At 39.7% G+C, this 16,982-nt stretch overlaps 2 long non-coding RNA genes across 2 annotated transcripts in view; one reads left to right on the top strand and one right to left on the bottom strand.

Annotated features, from left to right (window-relative positions):
• The window catches only part of LOC146821388 (uncharacterized), a 49,545-nt gene extending 37,139 nt beyond the window's left edge, over positions 1 to 12,406 (bottom strand). The window contains exon 1 of the long non-coding RNA XR_014963155.1: positions 12,259 to 12,406. This is a non-coding gene — a long non-coding RNA (uncharacterized LOC146821388). The remainder of the gene's footprint in view (positions 1 to 12,258) is intronic.
• Positions 12,225 to 16,167, top strand: LOC146821387 (uncharacterized). The gene is made up of 3 exons (XR_014963156.1): positions 12,225 to 12,845; positions 12,928 to 12,996; positions 13,085 to 16,167. It is a non-coding gene; the product is annotated as an uncharacterized LOC146821387 (long non-coding RNA).
• Positions 16,168 to 16,982: the final 815 nt, after the last annotated feature.

Genomic DNA, 16,982 nt, shown 5'->3' with positions numbered 1-16,982 from the left:
TTCTGTGTGAATGAAGTACATTTTCTGTATGAAAGTGCGTGAATGAAATAGCATTCAGGTTAATTGTGAAACTCTGGTTTTATTTCTCAGGAGCAAAACGTCTCCAACTAGGTGTCTTAATTCTGGCGAAACGGTTAGCTGATGCTTGCTAGAATGGTAAAGTAGAGGGATGTGGTATTTTATCAACAGAAGTAACGATTCCGTAGTAGGGCAGAGGAAAGCGCTGCTTTTGGGAAAGACAGAATTCTTGTAAGAAAGGTCATTAACTATTCTTTTGTTAGAGAAACAGATAATGGTGGTGTTTTTATGTCATTACTAATAGATTTGTGAGTCAGAAAGAACGTAAGAAAGTTTGCCGATAACTTTTGTAAAGGAGGGGTCAGCAGAAGCAGGAGTAGCGAGAAAAGCTGACGTCAGAAAGACCGCGCTGGGATTGGCCAGTCAGTAAGAAACGTAGACGCTCCTGATTGGTGCGTTAGTGTATGCCGCGCTGAGAGTGGAGAATTACAGGGTGACGTAGACGCTCCTGATTGGTGCGTTAGTGTGTGTCGCGCTGGGATTGGAGAATTACAGGAGTGACATAGACGCTCCGGATTGGTGCGTTAGTGTGAATCGCGCTACGATTGGTTAAAACAACAGAATAGTCGTAGAGAAATCTAGCGATATACGGAAGAGAAAATTATGTATTACGATCCACCAGAAAAAGAGAAAAAGTCCTGGTTTGGAAAAATAAAGCAGTTCTTTAAAAAAGACAAACCGATTGTGACTAGAGAGGGACAGTTGCTTCCCCCACCAAAATCGCCCGCATCCTATATGGTTGCAAAATACGGATATCATACTTGTATCTGGTTGGATAATTGGGCAAAGTATACAAAAGATGATGAAGTTTTAGCATTTCCAGAACATGGTTCATTTAATTTAGCGGTTTTGAGAGATTGGAGAGAAAAAATTAGCAATAGAAAATGTATGGAAAAGAGAAATAATATTGAGTCAAGAGGGTATGGTATGCATGAATCAGAGGATGATGTTCTTGACGACATGTTTTATAAAAATCCACCCCCTTATCAATCAGATTCCACATTATTGACACCAAGTACCCCAATGAGAGAGACTCCACGAAATATCAAATTTGAATCAGTAGCACAAGAAACAGAAAGAAACAATCCCTTTAAAGAAATAGAGCAAACACAACATGGTAAAATAGGTCATGAAAATGCAGCTGAACTAGCGAAGACCACTTTAGAATTAACTGAGAAAATTAGGGAATTATCACAAAATGTGGGAGCCGTAACCGTTCCAGTAAATGTAGGACCTGTAATGCCTATTTTTGATAAACAGAAGGAAAGTGAGCATTGTCTGATGATTCCTTATAACAGTAATAAACAAAATGAGAGACCAGAGAAAATCGCAGACGAGAACCCATGGAGACAAACAACAGGTATTCCAGAACAAAGTACGCCTAAAAATTTTACAGTGAATCAAAGTCTAGTGGATAGAATAATAATGACAACAGAATCAGCCCCAGGATCACCAAAGAGATTAGCACAACAAACTACTGAGAAAGATAGTGTAGGGCCTACTTCAGATGAATTAAGTGAATGGCTAAGGAGTTTGCAGCAGAAAGATAAAGAATCCCAATCTATAGATGTGGCCAAGCTGAAGATTGTTTTGGAAGAATTAATAGCAGGGACTATCCCCACGGAAAAGTTAAAAGCCTATCAGGATGAAGAATTACTATTTTTATGTAAAAGTATAACCTGGAGAGCAAGAAATCTACATGAGAGACTAGAAGAAGTGGCAAATGAAATGGGTATAGACTTCGAAAAGGTAAAAGCTTTACAAAAACCATACAGAGTAGATTTTTCTGAAAAAGATATTGAAAATCAGAATACCGCAGGAAGAACAACTCAGATCAAAGACATAATCATTTTGTTAAGAAAATGGGGAGATGTAGATAAATGGAAGAGTAGGTGGTTCCGAAAACCAGATAATGCCTCGGACAAAACGTTTGCAGCTTTCCCCGTAAGAGAAAAAGAAAAGGTAGTAACAGAATGTCCCATGAGAGAAATTCCAGGAGGAGGATATGTACATGTCCCTTGTACTAGACAAGATATTTTGTCATTTACCAATGATTTCCCTCGACTACGTGAAAAGCCAGTCGAGTGGTATAGGCAAGTAGATAGGTTTGTAAAGTTATCAAAAGTTTTATGGATTGATTTAAATAGTCTTTTTGACATAATAGTACCAGCAGATTTATGGACAGAGTGTAAAATAATGATAAATGGGCCTACACAAGAATACCCTAGAGACCCAAAAACAGGTGCCCCTGATCCAGAAGTGATGAAAAAATATGAACAAGTATTTACCTTTCTGAAAAACAAAGTACCTCCCAAGGAGACTGATTGGGTAAAAATTGACAGGACTCATCAGGAAGCTAAGGAATCAGTACACGCTTATTATGAGAGGTTGATCCTCACCTTTAAGCAGTTCAGTGGTGATGAAAATTTTAGTGAAAAGGATTTAAGTCACTTTGTATACCGATTTGTGTATGGGCTGCATCCAGAAATAAGTGAAATGATTAAGCAGCATACAGTGGACTGGCAAAATAAGAAAATAGATGAAGTACTGAGACATGCCAAATATTTTAGTGATGAAATTGAAGCCAAACAGCGTAAGTTAAAAAGAAAAAGCTTTGTGGGCACAGGTAAAGGTTGCAGAAAGACAGGAAGCTCAATTAATTGAACAGGCAAATGGTGCAAGTATGAAACCTAAATTTAATGTTGGAAAGGGAAAGGAACAATTTAATATAGAAGAAGCCAAAAAGAAGTGGCCATGTCATTATTGCGGAAGAGTAGGGCACTGGAAATCCGAGTGTAAATTTCCCCCGAGTACTAATGGTGATAATGCATCATTGAATTCGCAGGTGCAGAAAGAGGTGAGTTGTCAACCACAGTGACAGCAGCAGGTTGGTTCCCAACAGAATCAGGCGCCAAAACCGCCTTTTCCACAGAGCGTAAGTCCTCAGAAATACAGTAATGAGACAGGATTCTACAACGAAGAACAGGTAACTAAGCTGCCGCGCGCTAGTGCTGTTTCGCAGTATTGGCTACAACGCGATGAGAGTGAGTCAGAAGAAACTATTGACGGTGCCGAGGGGAGGAAGAAGAGTGCGTACTTGGCACAACTCTAGAAGTAAACCAGACAGGCCCTTTTGTTGATGGAAAGGTAAATGATGAAAATATTACTTTCCTAGTAGATACTGGTGCTACTCGTTCAACTGTTAGGTCAGCTGATGTTAAAAACCTTCCTCTCTCGGATGAAACAATCCAAGTAGTTGGGGTATCCAACAGACAGATTAAAACATATCTCACTGAACCAGTAAAAGTTAACATAGGGAAATTTTCTGAAATGCACCGCTTTGTCGTATGTGATTCAATTGCACCATATTTTGCACTCCCGATGGTATAGCATTTGAGACCCCTGATGAAGATGTACTCTATAAAATGACTATGGCTAATATGGAACCTGAGATTACTGAGGCATTTGCAGTATTTAACCCTGAAGAACTACCGAAGGAACTGAAAAAGACAGTAAATGCAGAGGTCTGGGATTTCACAGGAGAAGATGTAGGATTAATGAAAAATGTGGATCCCGTAAAAGTGACTATAAAGGAAGGAACAAGTTACCCAAATATTCCTCAGTATAAATTGACACCCAAAATAATTGAAGGAGTAACTCCTATAATAGAGAAAATGATTAAACAAGGTATTTTGAGAGAAATAATGAGTAGTCCATGTAATTCACCAATTATGGGCCTGAAAAAGCCTAAGAATAGAATAGTGCAAGATTTGAGAAAAATAAACAAAATAGTTGTGTCATGTTGTCCTATTGTACCAAATCCATCAGTGATTTTGTATCAGATTCCACATGATGCAGAATGGTACACAGTGATTGACCTGTGTCATGCTTTCTTTTCCATCCCATTGCATCAAGACAGTCAGCAGATTTTTGTGTTCCGGTTTGGCGAACGTATTTTGGCATGGTGCCGAATCCCACAGGGGTATACAGAGAGCCCCTCAATATTTAACCAGATATTGAAAAAGTCCTTAGAAGATCTAGAGATGTCCGAGAGCTCAGTACTAGTCCAATACATTGACGACCTGCTTGTGGAGTCAAAAACACGAGTAGCTTGTGTAGTGGATACCATAGCATTGCTAAATCATCTAGCAGATGAAGGACTTAAAGTATCACGATCGAAATTGCAATTCTGCCAGAAAGAAGTACAATATTTAGGCCATAAAATTGAAAAAGGACTGAGGAAAATAACAGTAGAAAGAATCAAGATAATAAAAGGAATTAGAGCACCAATGACGCAAAGAGAAGTGAGAATGTTCTTGGAATGGTAGGAAAAGTAACTTTTCCCTGATTGCAAAACCTTTGGTACGCCTGACAAGAAGTGATGTAAAAGATCTCATTGAATTGAATAAAAAAGAGTTAACAGCCTTTAAACAATTGAGAGACAGTGTGTGTGAGGCACCAGCACTTGGTATGCCTGATTATGAAAAGGAGTTTGAACTATACTGCAGCGAGAGGAATGGATGTGCACTCTCTGTATTAATACAGAATCATGGAAAACTGAGAAGACCAATTGCATATTTTTCAGCTTTACTTGACCCAGTAGCTGTAGCGTTACCTGGTTGTCTGAAAGCAGTGGCTGCCACTTGTAAGAGTCTGGAACAGAGCGAGGGAATTGGGATGGGATATCCTGTGCGAGTATTTGTACCTCATGATGTGGCAATCCTTTTAACAAGGAGCCGCACTTAGTTCATGACACATAGTCGGCTGACTAAATGTGAAAAAGTCATATTAGGGGCAACAAATGTGAGCCTTGTAAGATGTCTGAATGTGAATCCTTCAACGTTATTGCCGGATGCTGAGAATGTGGAAGTCAGAGATGATGTGGATCATGACTGCTTGGATGTGCTTGATTTCTGTACCAAACCACGACCTGATATAAAAGATGTACCTTTGACAGAAAGTGACTATGTGATGTTTGTGGACGGATCATGCTTGAGAACGGATGAAGGAAATCTCGGTGCAGCATATGCAGTGTGCACAGTAGCAACAGTAATGGAAGCATCTTATCTAAAGGCAGTAAAGTCAGCCCAAGTTGCTGAGCTATTTGCTATAACCAGAGCATGTAAGCTGGGAAAGAATGTGAGAGTGACTGTGATAGCTGATAGTCAGTATGGCTTTGGTGTCGTGCATGATTTTTGCCAAATTTGGTCACAGAGAGGATTTCTTACTTCAAGTGGAACCCCTATAAAGAATGCTGAAGTGGTTGGGAAATTGCTTGAGGCGATACAGCTGCCTAAGCAATTGGCTGTTGTGAAGTGTACTGCACACTCCAAGACTGGAGAATACATCGCAGCTGGGAATCAGTATGCGAACGTTATGGCTCAATATTGTGCGCAAAACCAGAATTCGGTAAACAGGGCAAAAGAGAAGGAAATGAATTCATGTCCCTTGTTGTTTACTAACATTGTGAATACATGGGAAGAAGTGAGGCAGTTACAGGAAGAAGAAGGAGATGAGGAAATGAGACAATGGGTCAAGGCAGGATGTGCACCATCGGAAACAGATCATGTGTGGGTCTATCGGGATGGAAGACCAGTTATGCCTGATAGCATGGTATCAGCCAAGGCCCGGATGTATCATGGAAAAGCACACGTAGGGAGAGATGCAATGCTTAGACTATTTAAACAGACATGGTACAATGCAAAATTCAGACTTGGAGCTGAGAGTCTTTGTCAACAATGCCTTATATGTCAGCAGTTCAATCCTGGAAGAAAAACAGTGGTAAGTCTAGGAACGATAGGTCGAGAAGAAGGGCCTTTCAACAAATCGATTTCATTGAGATGCCTCCCTGTAACAGGTTGAGGTATGTTTTAGTGATGGTCTGCCTATTTTCTAGATGGGTAGAAGCATATCCCACAAGAAGAAGTGATGGAATAATAGTAGCAAAACTGCTTTTGAGGGAGTTCATCCCAAGATTTGGGTTTCCAGTCACAATTGAGTCAGATAGAGGAAAACATTTCCATAATGAAATCATGAAGCTAATTTGTGAGGCATTGAGTGTACAACAAAAACTGCATTGTGCCTATCGGCCAGAGGTTTCTGGTGTGGTAGAACAGGTAAATGGCACTATTAAAAACAGATTAGGAAAGATGTGTTTAGCCACAGGACTGAAATGGCCTGATGTCTTGCCTCTGGTACTCATGACTATTAGATCAATTCCAGATAGGAACACAGGCTTGAGTCCCCACGAAATTGTGATGGGGAGAGCAATGAGGCATGTATTCATACCAGTCAACAAGTTATTGCCTATCTCTGATGACTTGGTGTTGGATTACTGTAAGGGGCTGGCTGACGCTGTACATTCTGTGTTTCATCAGGTTGGATCGGATGCCACCACACTTGAAAAGAAGCCAGCTCATGATCTAAGCCCAGGTGACTGGGTGAGAATTAAGGTGCACAGAAGAAGGAAATGTTTGGTCCCACGTTGGGGAAAACCACGAGAAGTGATTTTGACTACAACAACAGCTGTAAAGTGTGCCGGAATAAAGAACTGGATCCATGCTAGTCATACCTTGCGAATTCCAAACCCAGTAGATAACAAAGAAGGAGAGTATTTTGAAGAATCCGAATCCAGCTCTGAATCTGATACTGAAGACACTAGAACAGGACAAAACTCTGAAAGGGGAGAGTCAGAACCAATTTTGACCGTTGCCCCAGAAAACATTCCCTTGAGGAGGAAGTTGCAGATCTCAGACACCAGCACAGACTCAGAAACTGAACAAGCCCAAGTACATACAGGAAAAGAGAAAAACAGTGAAGAGACAATTAAAGTAGTTCTCGATAAAGAAATTCCTGATGGAAAGTTGAGAGAAATTCCACCTGAAGTAACAAACGCAGATGGTCAGGTGACAGATACAGAAAGTGAGGGAAAGGATTTTGCGGAAGACCCCCGAGGAGTTGTAGGGAATTCAAACATCCAGTTAGAGGAAGGGACAGTTAGTCAGCAGGAAGATTGTGTGCAAGAAACACGAGGAGGAAACAGAAGTAGGGCAAATAAAAGAAGTGGTGGAAAGAAAACAGCTGAAAGTTAAGTCAAGTTGAAACAGAATTAGAGGACAGTGATGAAGAAGTACCAGAAGGTCGAGTTCTGAGAAAAAGAGCATGGAGAGATGAGAAAAACGAAAAGGGAAATATACTGAAAAGATCAGCAAGAGATGAAATCTGGCCAACCAAAATAAAGAGATTGAGATACCGACTGACACGAGTAAATTCATCCAGAGCTGAACAAGTGAATGAAGTATCTAGTCAAGAAAAATTGAAAGACGAGGGAAAAACGACAACCGAAGAAAATAAGAGAACTAGAAAACCTAACCAGAAGTATAAGTCGCCGGAATGGTCATGCGTGAAATAAAAGGAGAGGCGGATAGCCAAGAAAATCCAGAGGTGACTGCACCAGAAGTGGTTGAGGAAGACGAAGAATCAGAAATCCTGAGAGTTATCTTGTCCGACATTGGAGAAGAAACGGATGTTCAGGAAGTTCTGTATCAAGATTGTGAAAGAAAAGTGAAAGACGATCAAATGCCAAACTGAAAAGACCAAAAGTGATACCAATGGAAAGACAATAAAATTACTGGAACAGACATAACTGATAGAACCAAGTAGGTGCTTAGAGCCTTGGGTTAGACAAAACTAGTTGTGAAGTAGAAGAGGCTAAGTCAAAAGACACTGATCATTTTTCGAAATGGCAAACACAGAGAATAGAAAAACTAAATGTATATTTCTTAGAAGGTGGTTAAAAATGTGTTGTTGTTGTACAGGATTACTAATGCTTCTATGAGGTGCTTTGGCTTTGATGATCTCATTTAAAGTTACACTAGATACAATAGACGGACATAGTGAGAATAAAACTAATGTAGAAAAGTTTCAGAAAGTATATCCGACTAATATAGATAGAATTTACTTACATAAAGACAGGTCTATAAATGATTTCTCTAACAATTTATTTTCGAAACTACTATATGAATATGTAAAGACAATGGACGTGAGGGACTGCTACGCCTGCATGCAGTTACCTGCATCTGTATCTGAGGGAGTGGCCTATCATCACCTCCCAGTAACATATGGAATAACATGTAGTGTAATAGCAAGTTTGTTTTACAAAATAGGGAAATTAGAATATTACTTTTCAGATGTAGATAACATATTTTCACAAGTACCTGTAATTAACAAATTGAATAAAGTAAAACCTGCAAAGGTATTAGGTGAATTTTTCTTAGAAACTAAAGAATTAACATTAGAGTCTATATTTAGAAATAATCTAACTTGTAGTTTAAAGAAGGAGGAGAAAGTGTTCTTGGATATGGTTGAAGAAAGGAGATTAAAAATGCAAAAGAAAGTATCTGAGGGAAGAGAAGAAAGGACAGTCTGGGATGTTGAAAAGGAAAAACATTTGAAAGGAGAAGTTAGTCCAACAATGGCTGTAGATTGGCCTCAGAAAGGAAAGCTGTGTATTAGAAGGAATCAAACTGTATATGATAATTATTTTGCAGGTAACAGTGATTGCCATGATACATATCGAATCATGGGTGGATGGGGATTTAAAGGAGGAAATGATCCCGTTTTTCCTGGATTATATTTTATCTGCGGGAACAAAGCATATTATCGATTACCAGATCACTGGTTTGGCACATGTTATGTGGGCCTGGATTTCCCAAAGATATTCCATGTGGGAAGAGGAAGAGATGGTGTACATGAGTTAGGTAGACAACTAACACGTAGAAAGAGAGAATCTTGGTCAGAAATTGTGGGAGACATTTTTGGAGCATTGATATCAGCAGTGGGAATATCTTTGAATGCACATAAAATTAGAAAATTATCAACAGTAGTGGATCGCTTGTCAACAAGCACCGCTGGAGGATTTTTATTGGTAAACACAGAAATGGTTGCCATGCGCGCCATGATAATGCAAAATCGACTTGCCCTTGATATAATTTTGGCAAAAGAGGGGGGAGTCTGTGGAATGCTGAAAGTTCAACATTGTTGTACTTATATTCCGGACGAAAGTCAAGATCTAAAGTCATACATTAAATATATAACTGATTTGCATGAGGAAATTACATCACTGGAGGTTGAAGGTGTCTGGGAAAAGATTGGAAAGAAATTATCTTCTATTAAAGAGTTCTTATTAAACTTAGGTAGTACATTTATAGGTAAAATCTTATTTCCATTAACCTGTGTAATTTTTTTAGTATTAGTTATAAGACTAGGATGTTTCTGTTGCAAAAGAAAGAAAATACAGAAAAACTTAAAAAGAGAAACTTTGAAAAGGAAAGAGAATAAAAGACGAGAAAGAGAATTTGAAGAAGTAGAACTAGAAGAAATGAAAGATAGTATGTATAGAAAAGCGAGAGAAGAAGAAATTGGGGAAACAGAAATGTGAACCAAAATTCTATGAATTCATTTTCCTTTCATAACAACTTTACAAAATTTTAGGTATTGTGGTGATAAAATCCCCAAAGGGGGGATTGATGGAGCAGGTAGTGCAAAATTTTGTATACCTCCTCTATTTTTGCATGAAAATACTAATTATATAATCTATTAATTATAATATTATTAAAGAAGTGTTGCATGTATACTAATCAACATTATTAATACTAAAAAAACATGGGATTTGCTAATTGCATGGCTAAATAACTGTTGCACCCTTGAGGAGGATCGAAAAAGATGAGTATAATTGCTTTAAATGTTGCTATATGCTAGATAAATACAAGCACATAGAGGGATTAGCAAGGAGTTAACATTAGGATCACCATTGCCATGAATTAATTATTCTTTTGTGTTTGTTTCGCTTGAGTTGGCGTTTGGGCCTAAATCCAATATGGCCGCTGGCACCACACGCTGACATGGCCACTGTCCCATGAGTCGCGAAGTGAGCTGCGCAAGTGCAAGAAATCTCCTAAACCTCGTAGCGACCTTTGCACAAAGTGTCCCCAGTCAAGGAGACGAAATGGGACACTCGCCAAGACACGTGAACAATCAACCTTACAGTAAAGCCGAGACTTCGCTAACCAATGACCTCACTTCTCGAACTGTACTGAAAATCTTGGAATATTAGTTGTACGATCTCAACCAGACAATCACGACTGTTCTAAAGTTTAAAATTGTATCTTCTATGACTTGTTTTATTATAAAAAGGCTAGTAGAATAGGGAGGGCGCGAATGATGATCTTTCTTTCTTTTCATTTATCATTTTCCACGTTCGTTGTGACGCCTTTTCCAAAGATCCAGATGCTGCCCGACCGCTTGATGACTGCAGACTTTTTCTAAAAATCCACGGGCTATGATATATGCTGGCACGATTTCTGGTCCTTTGATAAATTGGGACTGTAGCGTGCTGAGCAGAGGACTTTGAGCTTTGGCCTGCTTTTCAGACAATTTCCGACAAATTTTGGTTATGCAGAGCCAATGAATTAGAAGACTTCAATTAGCCAGATTAGGTAAATATGATGTTCTGTGATTTATTTGAATTGATCTAAAACTCTAAACTTTGGCGAGACAAAAGCAAATGTTAATCATTATGAAAATTTAGATAAACAGATATTGATTAACAAGAAATATGAGTTTGTGGTTTTATTAAGGGAAATAAGGATCCTGAGTCTTAAAATGTGTTTTAGCTGGTTCTAAATCACCATCAACCAATCCAACTAAATTGGTCCGTTGACCAAGTGGGTGGAGTGCCTTGATGTTTGGGACTAGGGAATCTATAGGCGAAGGATGTTAATGTATATTTTGTAAATAACTTTTCTCTCCCTATAGGTTATAAGGTATTTCCCCCCACATGTCCAGCGCTTGAATTATTCATCCCTCCTGTATGCAGACTCTTGAAGGGAGATGTGTGAGTGTTGGTGTTATGGGCCCCACCAATGAATGCATGTATGAATGATTGTGCGTAAAGACGGGTCTGCAACGCAGGGAGGGTATCGGTAAATGTTGTTCCCCATTTCCCAGTCTTGCGCTGGATCAGTATCTAAGGAAATAAGAAACCTCAGAATTACCATGGACTCCAAGCTATCAATGAATGCGCAAGTGGACAAACTAGCAAGCTCCAGATTCATTACTATAAAGAAATTGCAAAGCATCTTCCCCCACATGGGATTTCCACACAATGTCCAGGCTACTATCCCTCTTGTTCTGTCTAAACTCGATTACGCCAATAGCCTCTACCACGGATCATCTTTAACAACTATGAAAAGACTTCAACAGATTCAGAACTCTGCTGCCAGACTACTCCTACTCCTAAATATAAAGCCACAAGCCCACACTTCCCCTGCCTTGAAGACCCTAGATTGGTTACCGGTCACCAAAAGATCCACATTGAAGCTGCTTTGTTTCACCCGCAAAGCGATACATGGAACAAGGCCACTCCCCATCAGGAATATAATCATCAATACTTCCAACAAAGGAACCTCCGCTCTAGATTGGCACCTCATCTCAAAATCCCACCATACAAGGAAAAAACATGGTTGGCACATCCTTCTCTGTTCAAGCAGCCAAACTTTGGAACTCTACCCCAAAACACAAGATTGACGGATAACTACCTTATCTTCAGAAGACTACTCAAGAGATGGCAATTCCCCACATAACCACCATACTCAAACATAAATATACAGGATATACCTGTGTATTTAAGCAGATATTTTGATTATATATGTGTACCTAGATATGTGTATTCCTTTGTGTAAATGTGAATAATCATGTTTATAAATATTTAGATATTCATTAGTTCTGCTTAACAAATGTACATATTACTTATGGTTATGTTATTCCATGTTAAACATATCTATAGGTCACTGCATGAATGAGTAAATTGTTATCATAACTATCCATCTACAATTGCTTCACTATTGAAGGAAAAAAATATAAAACAAATAAATTAGCTTAAAGTACAGCAACACTTGAAAGTCTAACTTTGTCACGCTTAGCAGTTAGCACTGCCCGCAGTAGCACTCGTAACCTCGCCCGTGGCCTCCGATGCGTGCCCCGCCAGCCGACTTCCATCAGCTGGCACGTCAGCTGGCAAAGGCGGCGCTTGAGACACTCATAAGGGAGGGGTCTGCAAGAGGAACGCGCTTCGTGTTCCATCTCGGACCCCACCAGGCCTCCCGTGATTTCCCCGCTTACCTGCATTCTCCGATAAGCTCTGCGTTGAAGAGACATCCTGGATGTTTCTCTCCCGGCATCCTGCAGTGCTCTGTTCCTTCCGGTGTGACGTTCTTCTTCTGGGGCACAGTGTTGTCCTACATTTCCCTTGTCCATCAGTCCGTTTGCTTTTCTCCTGACCGCAGCATTTTTCCACGCTGCAACTCCTCGTACCTGCAAATTGAAGAAATACAAAAAAGAGGTATTTCAAAAGAATCCGAGTTCAGTTACAAGGTAGGATACATATTATCCAAGTATCTAGTGGCCTGAGATACTTATCTAATCTAGTGCTCCTTTATTCATTGTGGAAGGTGATTCTTGTCTTGCACTTTTTCATTCCAAGATTACGTCGTATCTCTTACTGCAAACAAAGAGAGATTGTCTTTCAAACCACTTTGACTTCACTGTAAATGACGCACTTTGACCCTGCACTTTTTTGTGCCCTACGTTTGTTCCCGTCATTGTTTTTCCTGACTAGGAAATTATGTTTTTTTGTTTTTTTCCTGGATTTCAGGCGAAATATAGGATTTTTGTGGGTCAGTTAATTCTCTACGGTGGTTGTTGTCAAGGTTAGTATATTTCATATCTTTCATTGTTTACAGCCTACATTCTGCAGTCCTTGGGAATAATAAGTGTGTGTTTATTTTCTAGATACATTCTGTGAGCCACTTGCTCTAGTACTTTGATATTGCCTTCATACAACTGCCAAACCTGCAACAGGTAGAACACTAGAATCCCCACGCATGTATACAGCAAAACCATAGGTCAGAAAGAGAGTCTTACTTACGTGTGTGTTTTTTCCCATTAGAAATCCTGGTAACTTCGAATCGGACAGATCAGTGGACTCTACTCCTTCTCCCTCTCTTTGTTTTGTTTCCCCTTATTCCCCACCATCCCTCTTTGGCTTTGACTCTGTTAGGCAGAAGAGGTGGGTGAGGGAAGTAGGGAGCTAGAATCCGTTCCGTCCATTTCGCCCCTGCGGAATACCCAGGTGAGCTACGCAGTTTATTAAATACACATCAAATCTAGGTATATTACTTTACTTAGTCATACATATCTTCTGTGTACGTATGTATCTTTATATTTATCACTTTACTTCTAATTCAGCATCTCCAATGCACTACCCTATATCTCACCCTATACCTCTCTCAATATATCGTCTACCTCCACTCTCTGACTCATCCAAAACCTCAATCTGCTATTCTCTCCAATGCACTACCCTATGTCTGAAACTATACCTCTCTCAATATACCCTTTACTTTCACCCTCTGAATCCCAAACCCCATTCTGCTACTATGACCCCCAAAATAACACTTTCTAGACTCTTCCCTCCTCCACGACTCCTTGCATCACCTTAAACCTCTTATACTATTCAGAACTCCCAAACAAACCTTTCTAAACATTTCCGTCTGACTCTTCCCCCCTCCCCTCTGCTCATGCCAAACTTCCTCCTGCTGATACGATCTCCAAATAAACACTTTTTAGACCCTTCCCTCTTCTATCCCTCCACTATTCTTTTCAATCCAACTAACAGACTCAAATGTCCCCCACTCAAATTAATTTCGTATATCCCTATTCTAATTCCCCACTAATCCTGTTTGGGTTCCGGAGTAGCTACTCGCCAAAAAGCACTTTGACACCTCATCGGGGGTACCAAGCGCTATATAAATGCAAACCCTTTTCTCTTCTATCCATGCACTATCCTTTTTCAATCTAAATAACAGACTTACATGTCCACTGCTTAAATTAATTTTCAATTTTTCCTATACTAATTCACCAATAATCCTTTTTGGCTTCCGGAGAAGCGCGCCACCCGCCAAAAAGCGATTTGACGCCTCGTCAGGGGAAGTAAACACTATATAAATGCAATTACATTACTGCTACATGACACGGTGATTGGTGGAGAGATGGACTACTGGAGAGCATTGGTTATGTAGTTTAAAGTTAATGTTTTTTCATTGGCTGCTGTGATTTTAGAAGTAAGAATAAGAAGCATACTCCGAAGCATCTGTTCCTGCCATAGAATTTCCTAATTTTTGCACTGGCAGGAACATTAAAATACAGTCAAGCCAGTAAAAATCATCACCCAGGGTGCAACATTCATGATACTGTGTGATTGGTAGAATGTATAGTTATTTTGTTACAATTTGATTCCTTTGAGTACTTTGGCTAAAGTAGTGTTGTACTGGTGTTATTCTTGTTTTGTAAACGTTCTTGCGCTTACCTGTGATATGCGCAAGAGCGGTGGTTTGTTCTTCCTTCACCGCCCTCGCACCTCTGCTACTTGCAGGCACCAGAAGGTAGTGTGCAGTCTATGTTCTGTTTTGCTTCAAACATGTATCTGTGTGCAGATTCTTCTCCTCTGCGCACAGATGCATGGTTGATTTCAAACTGTGTCAACTTTATTTATACAGTGATCCTTGACAGTTTAGTCAGTTTGCTTTTCTGCTGTGCTCTGCTGACAAGCTGTTGTGGGCTCTTTTTATTCTCACATTCTGGAAAAAACCTTTTGGATATTTTTACACGCTGTTTGAATTCATACTTTATCTACAAGTGGTACCTCACTCCATGGACACCTGTATCACGTTTTGGCGACGATTGGAAATGGAAACACGCATCAAGTATTCCACAATCATTCCTTAATTCTGTCACTGCCCTACCTTTCTATGATCGGCTTGCTGCACCTACTTCCATGTTTCAGCTACTTGGGTGTATTTTTAAAGCTGTGTTCTTCTGCTCTCTAGCTTAAGGTGCCCATACTTTCTTTTGGATTCACTGCTGGCAACACGTTATCCTGGCATTGCTGTTCCACCAGAGCGGCACATTTGCTGTTGGATACTGGATCTTGCTGGAGACATTTGTTCTGGATTTTATTAACAGCCATCGATCATCTGTGACCTCTTTGTCATTAAACAGCGGTGACAGGCACACCTTGTGAGTATTCATTGCCTGTCTATTCTTGCGTATCAGACTTATTATTGCTTTCTCTGCGGTGACAGGCACACCTTGTTTAGTGAGAGTACTCTTGCTGATTTCTTTATAATTCAGCACCCTACCTTGTTTGTCTTGGTTCTCATTTGTTACTACTCTTGCTACTTTGTATTTGAGTGTGCTTTGTCATCATGGCTTCTTCAACTAATACTCCCAATGGTTTGGCTCAGTTGGCTTTATTCTTAGATCGTCCAAGGAAACCTCAGTTGACATCGATGCTCTGGATTAGATCCTTTGAGAATTATCTAATTGCTGTAGGGGCTGGCGAGTATGTTCCTGAAAGGAAAGCAGCCATTCTTTTCAGTCATCTGGGAAATGAAGGTCAACATGTGTTTGATAACTTACCCAGAATACCCACACCCACTGCTGAGGAGGATAAATGGGATGTGTTTCTTGAAGCCAAATCATGCCTTCAGAAGTAGTTTAGTGATGAACCAAGTATTCTTCTAGAACGCTTTAATTTTGTCAGCAACCGATTGATGAATCTATGGAAGACTATTTGTCTGCGTTAAGATACTTAGCTACCAACTGTAATTTTGGACCTGCATTAGATGTTTACTTATGTGACCAATTTGTTTATGGGTGTTTCTCAAAGAAAATTCAAGAAAAATTGTTATGTTATAGGAATCCATCTCATATTGAAGTGTTAACAGTAGCAAACATTATTGAACGTTCAATTGAGTCTTCCCATGTCATGGGGCAGGAAGCAGTTTCTTCTAGCTCCTGTTGCTGTGCATACTGTAGATGACTCCATTGAGGTGAATGTTGTTAAACCCAAGTACAAACTAGCTAAATCTGTCAACTAACTGCTGTTTACTGTTTCAGATGTTGGTCTAAATCTCACATCGGACATTTTCCACTGTGTCGGCAGTTGGGAAACGTTGTATAAAATGTAAAAAGGTGGGTCATTTTAATAATGTGTACAGGATGAGCAAGAATAAGACTAGAATTAATAGTCTGGAAGCACCTGTAGACATTGAAACGAAACGTTGGATTTATCTAATGTATTGCTCAGTCTGGATGTTTTACAAGTATCTGATACAGAGATTAAGCATCCTATATGGGATAAGGGAAAATCGATTGTGGGTTGGAAGGGTCTTGCCAAGTTGGAAATTTATTTGGTTCCAAGTGCGGATCCTCCAGTAAGGGTTATTGATTCTTCTTTAACTTCTGTTCATTCAGTTGCTCATACAGGTCTGGCATTCTGGAAGAAAAATCCTGCTGTCTTCAACAGTTTTTTAGGTTGTGTAAAAGGTTATTCTCATACAATTGTGTTAAAGAAAAAGTCCAGTCCTGTAGCTCATAAAGCACGCCCTGTTCCTTTAAACATCAGAAATGAACTCAAATCTCTTCTTGATAAGATGATCTCTGAAGGTGTAATCGAAAAGGTGGAAGCGTCTGAATGGGTCAATCCCATAGTCATTGTCCGCAAAAAGGACAAAAGTATCAGGTTGTGTGCTGACTTACGCAGCCTTAACAAGTGTATTATAGTCGAGAGTCATCCATTACCTAGGATTCATGATTTATTGGCCAATATTGGTGGCGCACAGCACTTTTCCTCTTGTAAATAAAGGGACCCCCTCGAAGGGCATATGAGGTCTAGGAGTAAGAGGGGAAAGATAAACAACCAAATAAGGAACAACTCCTTACAGACCTATATTTCTTTTACCCCAGAATCAATCTGCGCATGGGTTGATCACTACTTACAGTACATA

This window comes from Triturus cristatus, chromosome 6 (assembly GCF_964204655.1).
Source record: "Triturus cristatus chromosome 6, aTriCri1.1, whole genome shotgun sequence".
NCBI classification, from domain to species: domain Eukaryota; kingdom Metazoa; phylum Chordata; class Amphibia; order Caudata; family Salamandridae; genus Triturus; species Triturus cristatus.
The sequence above is the reverse complement of the archived record's forward strand: the minus strand, read 5'-3'. Positions and strand labels throughout refer to the sequence as shown.